Below are 6,878 nucleotides of genomic sequence, written 5' to 3' on the forward strand. Positions count from 1 at the left end.
ACACACACACACACACACTCACACACAAAGGTCATGTGAAGAGAAAGTAAGTAAGTGAACACGTGCCAGCAAAGGCAAAAGACATCAGAACAAACCAACAATACTGGCTCATTGATCTTGCCCTTTCAGCCTCCAGAGCTGTGAGAAATACATTTCAATTGTTTATGACATTCAGTCTCTGGTATTTTGATATGGCAGCCTTAACAAATTTTAAATCCTCCCTTGGATGTAAACCTTTTGAAATATTTTTACCTCTATAATTATCTATTTTTATCTCTTTCTGCATTTCTGTCTGTTTCATACAGAAGCTCTTCCTTGGCCCTTCACTCTTTTATTTGTTTGGAAAAATATTATTTTGTTGGAAACTTGCCATGACTCTAAATATAGTCGTTCTTTCCTATATATGCTGTCAAGGAAATTTTTGTATCACAGTAAGCAAAAATACGAAAATCAGAAAAGAAACATAAATTTATTTTGAATGACATTTTACAGTAGATATTGTACTTAGGAACTACCAACTAGCACTAACTCATAACAAATGAATAAGTACCTCTGCAATAAAAAGATCTGTGTTTGCATTCTTTTTTTCCTTACCTATGATTTATCTGATTGAAACCAGATTTCATCTATCTAATCATGACAGTGATTGCATAAAAAATATTATTCTTCTATATTAGTGATTATAGTATTATACTTCCAATAATTAAAAAGCTGTCAATTATAATGAAAAAGAAAAAAGAAAAAAAAAACTTCTTAGGATTCCAGTAATACTATAAACTCTCTTCTGAGTTAGAATGCTTAGTACTTTTTCCAATTATTCCAGACTGATTTATTTTAAAAAATAATTAGCCTCCAATTAAAATAAATAAATTTGTTAAAGAGATTGTCTTTAATCCATTGTATATTCTTGACTCCTTTGTTGAAGATAAGGTGTCCATAGGTGTGTGGATTTATTTCTGGGCTTTCTATTTTGTTCCATTGATCTATATTTATATCTTTGTGTATTTGTGCCAGTACCATACTGTCTTGATGACTGTGGCTTTGTAGTAGAGCCTGAAGTCAGGCAGGTTGATTCCGCCAGTTCCATTCTTCTTTCTCAAGATTGCTTTAGCTATTCGAGGTTTTTTGTATTTCCATACAAATTGTCAAATTATTTATTCTAGCTCTATGAAAATTACCGCTGGTAGCTTGATAAGGATTGCACTGAATCTGTAGATTGCTTTGGATAGTATATTCATTTTCACTATATTGATTCTTCCAATCCATGAACATAGTATATTTCTCCATCTATTAGTATCCTCTTTGATTTCTTTCACCAGTGTTTTATAATTTTTAATATATAGGTATTTAGTGGTGCTGGGAAAACTGGTCAACCACTTGTAAAAGAATGAAACTAGAACACTTTCTAACACCATACATAAAAATAAACTCAAAATGGATTAAAGATCTAAATGTAAGACCAGAAACTATAAAACTCCTAGAGGAGAACATAAGCAAAACACTCTCCAACATAAATTAAAGAAGGATCCTCTATGACCCACCTCCCAGAATACTGAAAATAAAAGCAAAAATAAACAAATGGGATCTAATTAAAATTAAAAGCTTCTGCACAACAAAGGAAACTATAAGCAAGGTGAAAAGACAGCCTTCTGAATGGGAGAAAATAATAGCAAATGAAGCAACTGACAAACAACTAATCTCAAAAATATACAGGCAAATCCTGCAGCTCAATTCCAGAAAAATAAACGACCCAATTGATAAATGGGCCAAAAAACTAAATAGACATTTCTCCAAAGAAGATATACAGATGGCTAACAAACACATGAAAACATGCTCAACATCACTTATTATCAGGGAAGTGCAAATCAAATCCACAATGAGGTACCATTTCACGCCAGTCAGAATTTCTGCGACCCTAAAGTCTACAAGCAATAAATGCTGGAGAGGGTGTGGAGAAAAGGGAACCCTCTTACACTGTTGGTGGGAATGCAAACTAGTACAGCCACTATGGAGAACAGTGTGAAGATTCCTTAAAAAACTGAAAATAGAACTGCCTTATGACCCAGCAATTCCTCTGCTGGGCATACACACTGAGGAAATAGGAACTGAAAGAGACACGTGTACCCCAATGTTCATCACAGCACTGTTTATAATAGCCAGGACATGGAAGAAGGCTAGATGTCCATAGCAGATGAGTGTATAAGAAAGCTGTGGTACATATACACAATGGAGTATTACTCAGCCATTAAAAAGAATACACTTGAATCAGTTCTATTGAGGTGGATGAGACTGGAGCCTATTATGCAGAGTGAAGTAAGCCAGAAAGAAAAACACCAATACAGTATACTAATGCATATATACAATAACCCTGTATGTGAGATAGCAAAAGAGGCACAGATGTACAGAACAGTCTTTTGGACTCTGTGGGAGAGGGAGAAGGTGGGATGATTTGGGAGAATGGCATTGAAACATGTATAATATCATATAAGAAACGAAATGCCAGTCTAGGTTTGATGCATGATACTGGATGCTTGGGGCTGGTGCACTGGGATGATCCAGAGAGATTGTATGGGGAGGGAAGAGGAAGGGGGGTTCAGGGTAGGGAACACGTGTACACCCGCGGCAAATTCATGTTTATGCATGGCAAAATCAATACTTTATTGTAAAATAAACTGTAAAAAAATAATTAAAAAATAAAATAAATAACTTTATAATAAAAAAGAAACTATTAAAAATACAAAAAGAAAGTATTCAAGAACAACCGTCAGTTCAGTTCAGTCACTCAGTCGTGTCCGACTCTTTGCAACCCCATAAACCGCAGCAGGCCAGGCCTCCCTGTCCATCATCAACTCCCAGAGTCCACCCAAACCCATGTCCATTGAGTTGGTGATGCCATCCAACCATCTCATCCTCTGTCATCCCCTTCTCCTCCTGCCCTCAATCTTTCCCAGCATCAGGGTCTTTTCAAATGAGTCAGCTTTTTGCATCAGGTGGCCAAAGTATTGGAGTTTCAGCTTCAACATCAGTCCTTCCAATGAACACCCAGGACTGATCTCCTTTAGGATAGACTGGTTGGATCTCCTTGCAGTTTAAGGGACTCTCAAGAGTCTTCTCCAGCACCACAATTCAAAAGCATCAGTTCTTCAGAACTCAGCTTTCTTTATAGTCCAACTCTCGCATCCATACATGACTACTGGAAAAACAATAGCCTTGACTAGACAGACCTTTGTTGACAAAGTAATGTCTCTGCTTTTTAATATGCTGTCTAGGTTGGTCATAACTTTCCTTCCAAGAACATCAATGCCAACTTAAAAAGACAAATACAGGTTGGTATTTCTACATTATTCAGTGATTTTATCTTTTGCTTAATTTATTTATTTCTGAGATTTAGAAACTAGCCTTCAAAAAGCAAACCAATCAAAAACAAACAAACAAACAAAAAAGAATACCCTGTTTACCAAAGCCTTTGCTAAAGAAAATTTTCTCTATCTAACATTTTCCTCAAGGCTTCTTTAACATCTTTATTTCTTAAGCTATAGATCAAGGGATTCAACCAGGGAATCACCACTGTGTATAACATGGACACAAATTTATCCCTCTCTGGGGCACAGCTCATACTTTGCTGAGAGTATATGAAGAGAACTGACCCACAGCACAAGGTGACAGCTGTCAGGTGAGAATCACAGGTGGAGAAGGCCTTTGAGCAGCCTTGGGTGGAGCGGAACTTCAAGATGGCAGCAATGATGAAAAGACAGAAGGCAAGGATAAGCACGGTGGGAGTGATGATTTTGGGGGCAAGTATGAAATACAGCACAGCCTGGAAGCTTTCCTTCACATCACAGGCCAACTTGACAAGTGGGGCAGGTCACAGAAGAAATCATCAATGACATTGTTCCCTCAGAAGCTCAAGGTAAATGTTTCACTGGTGACGATGGTTTAGTTCATGAAGCCACTAAAGTAGGAAGCTGCAACGAGACTGACACATAACCTTGGGGACATGGCTTGGGAGTAAAGCAGTGGGTTAGAGATTGCCACATAGCAGTCATAAGCCATGGCAGCCAACAGGTAGCACTCAGTGTAGGCCAGTCAAGCAGAGAAGAAGAACTGAGCTAAGCAGCCAGCAAAAGAGATGCTCTTGTCATTAGAGATGCAGGTCATCAGGATTTTGGGGACATAGACAGAAGCATACCAGAGATCCAGGAACGAAAAGATTCCCAGTGAAGAAATACATGGGTGCATGGAGCCAAGAATCAGCACAGATCAGAGAAATCAGGGTGATGTTCCCTAAAAGGCTGCTAATATAGATGATGAGGAAGATATAATAGAGAACTCTGTAACAATGGGTCCATCATAAATCCTAAAGGTATGACTTCCTTCACCGTGGAATTTTTTTTTTCATCCATTGAGTTTGAGTTTTTTACATTCTTTTCTGTAAAAAATTTATCAATATGTCATTATTTAAGGTTTTGGTGTTATCAGCTTCCCATTATATGTCATTTTAGATTGTTTAAATACTCAACTGATTCATATACCATGTTTTAAAAAAAAGATATTTACACTGAATTGGAAATTATTCCTGTTAGAAAACTATGAAATTTCTCTATACTGCCTTGAAAGATCAGATTATGAACATAATATAGTTTGTCACCATACATTTTTACCTAGTCATCCTGGTGATTTGTTCATCTTCTTTTCTGTTTGCAGCTAGAGTGTTTGGAGAGCATGTAAGAAGACATGAAAAAAGGAGTTTGTTTTTGAGTTCTTAAATCTTTTGTCTTTACTAGTGAATTCCCTGAAGAAGCATACTTTTATTAGTCTAGCCACACTTTGGAATAACTTTGGAAGTGCACTTATGCCAATTTCTTTGAAGGCAATACTTATATTTTACTTAACTTTTTATCACAAAACCAAGAACACAGCTAAAAATAAAGTAAAAAATAAAATGTATAACTTAAATAACACAATAGGTTTACTTAAATAATAGGAATTTGAGACCATATCTATGTATGTATGACATACAAATGTATGCTGAAAGGAAGTGAAAATATTAATCAATGGATAATTGTGTTCAAAATGTGTATTAATTTCCTATAGAAATAAGAATTAAAAACAAAAAACTAAATTTATCAAACTAAGTTATTTGGAGGAATGTGGTAGGCAGAATATGGCCCATTAAGATGTTAAAGTTTTTTTTTTTTTCTTTAAGTTGAAGTTTAGTTGATTTACACTATTATATTAATTTCAGGTGTACAGCATAATGATTTAGCATTTTTACAGGTTACACTGTACTGAAAGTTATTACATGATACTTGCTATGATTCTTTATGGTATAGGTTGTATCTTTGTTGCTTTATCTATTTTATACATAGTAAATTGTATCTCTTAATCCCATATCCCTAATTTGTCCCTTTACCTTCGTTTCCCATTGGTACCACTAGTTTGTTTCTTGTAGCTCTAAGTCTATTTCTGTTTTGCATATATATTCATTTGTATTACTTTTTAAATTCTACATGTGTGATGTCATACAGCATTTGTCTTTATCTTCACTTAGTATTTTCTAGATTAATATACATCTTTGTAAATAGCAGAATTTCATTAATTTTTGTAGCTCACAACATTCTGTTGTGTACATACATATATTGCATCTTTTTTACCCACTCATCTGTTGATGGGCACTTGAATTGCTACCATATCTTGTCTTTTCTAAATAGTGCTACTGGAAACATTGGGATGCACCTATCTTTTCAAATTAGTGTTTTACTAATTCCTGGCACATGGGGATGTACTTTACAGGGAAAGGATCATTAAGTTAAAAATTAAGAATTTGGAAATAAGAAGGTTATCAGGGTGGGCCCTAAATCAAACCACAAATATCCTTATAGAAAGGAGAGTTTTGACTACAGACACCAGAGAAGGAAGAGTGTGACCAAAGAAGCAGAGTTCAGAGTGATATGACTACAGGGAATGCAAGCAACCTCAGAAAGCCTAAGAGACAAGACAGAGATGTTCCACTAGAGCCTGTTTCATCATGACCCTGACTTTAACCCATTGCCATTGAGTTCTGAGCTCCGGAGCTATGAGGGAATAAATTATTTCTGCTTTATGCCATCAAGTTTATGATAATTTAATACATGAAGCTATGAAAATCAACCTCTAATAGTCTTCTTTCCTTCAAAAGTAAAAGCATTTCTGTCACCAGAAATGGGAGAAGAACCATCCCATCTTGTCTATGGTACAACTCACAAGAACAATAACACCACATAGCACTATCAAAAAAGGGCTAATTTAGGATTTTCAGGGATCTGAACAGGCATGGATATATTTCTGCTATTAGATCCAAGGCTTTCAAAATTTCTTATGCCCTGAGAAAAAAGAAAATATATATTTTTAGGTAATGAGTGCATGTGTGTGTGTGTGCAGGCCTGTGTGTACTCAGTTGCATTTGACTGTTTGTGACCCCATGTATTGTAGTCTGCCAGGCTTCTCTATCCATGGAATTCCCCAGGCAAGAATACTGGAATGGGTTGCCATCTCCTTCTCCAGGGGATCTTCCTGACCCAGGGATGGAACCTGCATCTCTTACATCTCCTGCATTGGCAGGCAGATTCTTTACCACTGTACCACCTGGGAAGCTTTTTGTGATGGACTTAAGCTAAAAAAAGTATAAATAATTGCTCTCTTGGAACTGTATCTTTTTAATAAATGGAATCAATCACTTTTAATTTAAGAAAAGTTAATGCTGCATTTATTATCAAAGTAGAATTTATTCAGAATAATCAATTAAGATTCTCTTAGAATTTCATGAGTGTCGGGAGCTATGACCCTTTTTAACAAAGCATATTCCTGGAAGCTGCTTAAGATCAAGAATCAAGAAATCT

General features: G+C 35.9%; 1 pseudogene; it reads right to left on the reverse strand.

Annotated features, from left to right (window-relative positions):
- Nucleotides 1-3,469: 3,469 nt before the first annotated feature.
- Nucleotides 3,470-4,403, reverse strand: LOC128060575 (olfactory receptor 1013-like; annotated as a pseudogene).
- Between the last annotated feature and the right edge of the window lie 2,475 nt (nt 4,404-6,878).

The sequence above is a fragment of the Budorcas taxicolor genome, chromosome 15 (genome assembly GCF_023091745.1).
Source record: "Budorcas taxicolor isolate Tak-1 chromosome 15, Takin1.1, whole genome shotgun sequence".
Classification (NCBI taxonomy): Eukaryota; Metazoa; Chordata; class Mammalia; order Artiodactyla; family Bovidae; genus Budorcas; species Budorcas taxicolor.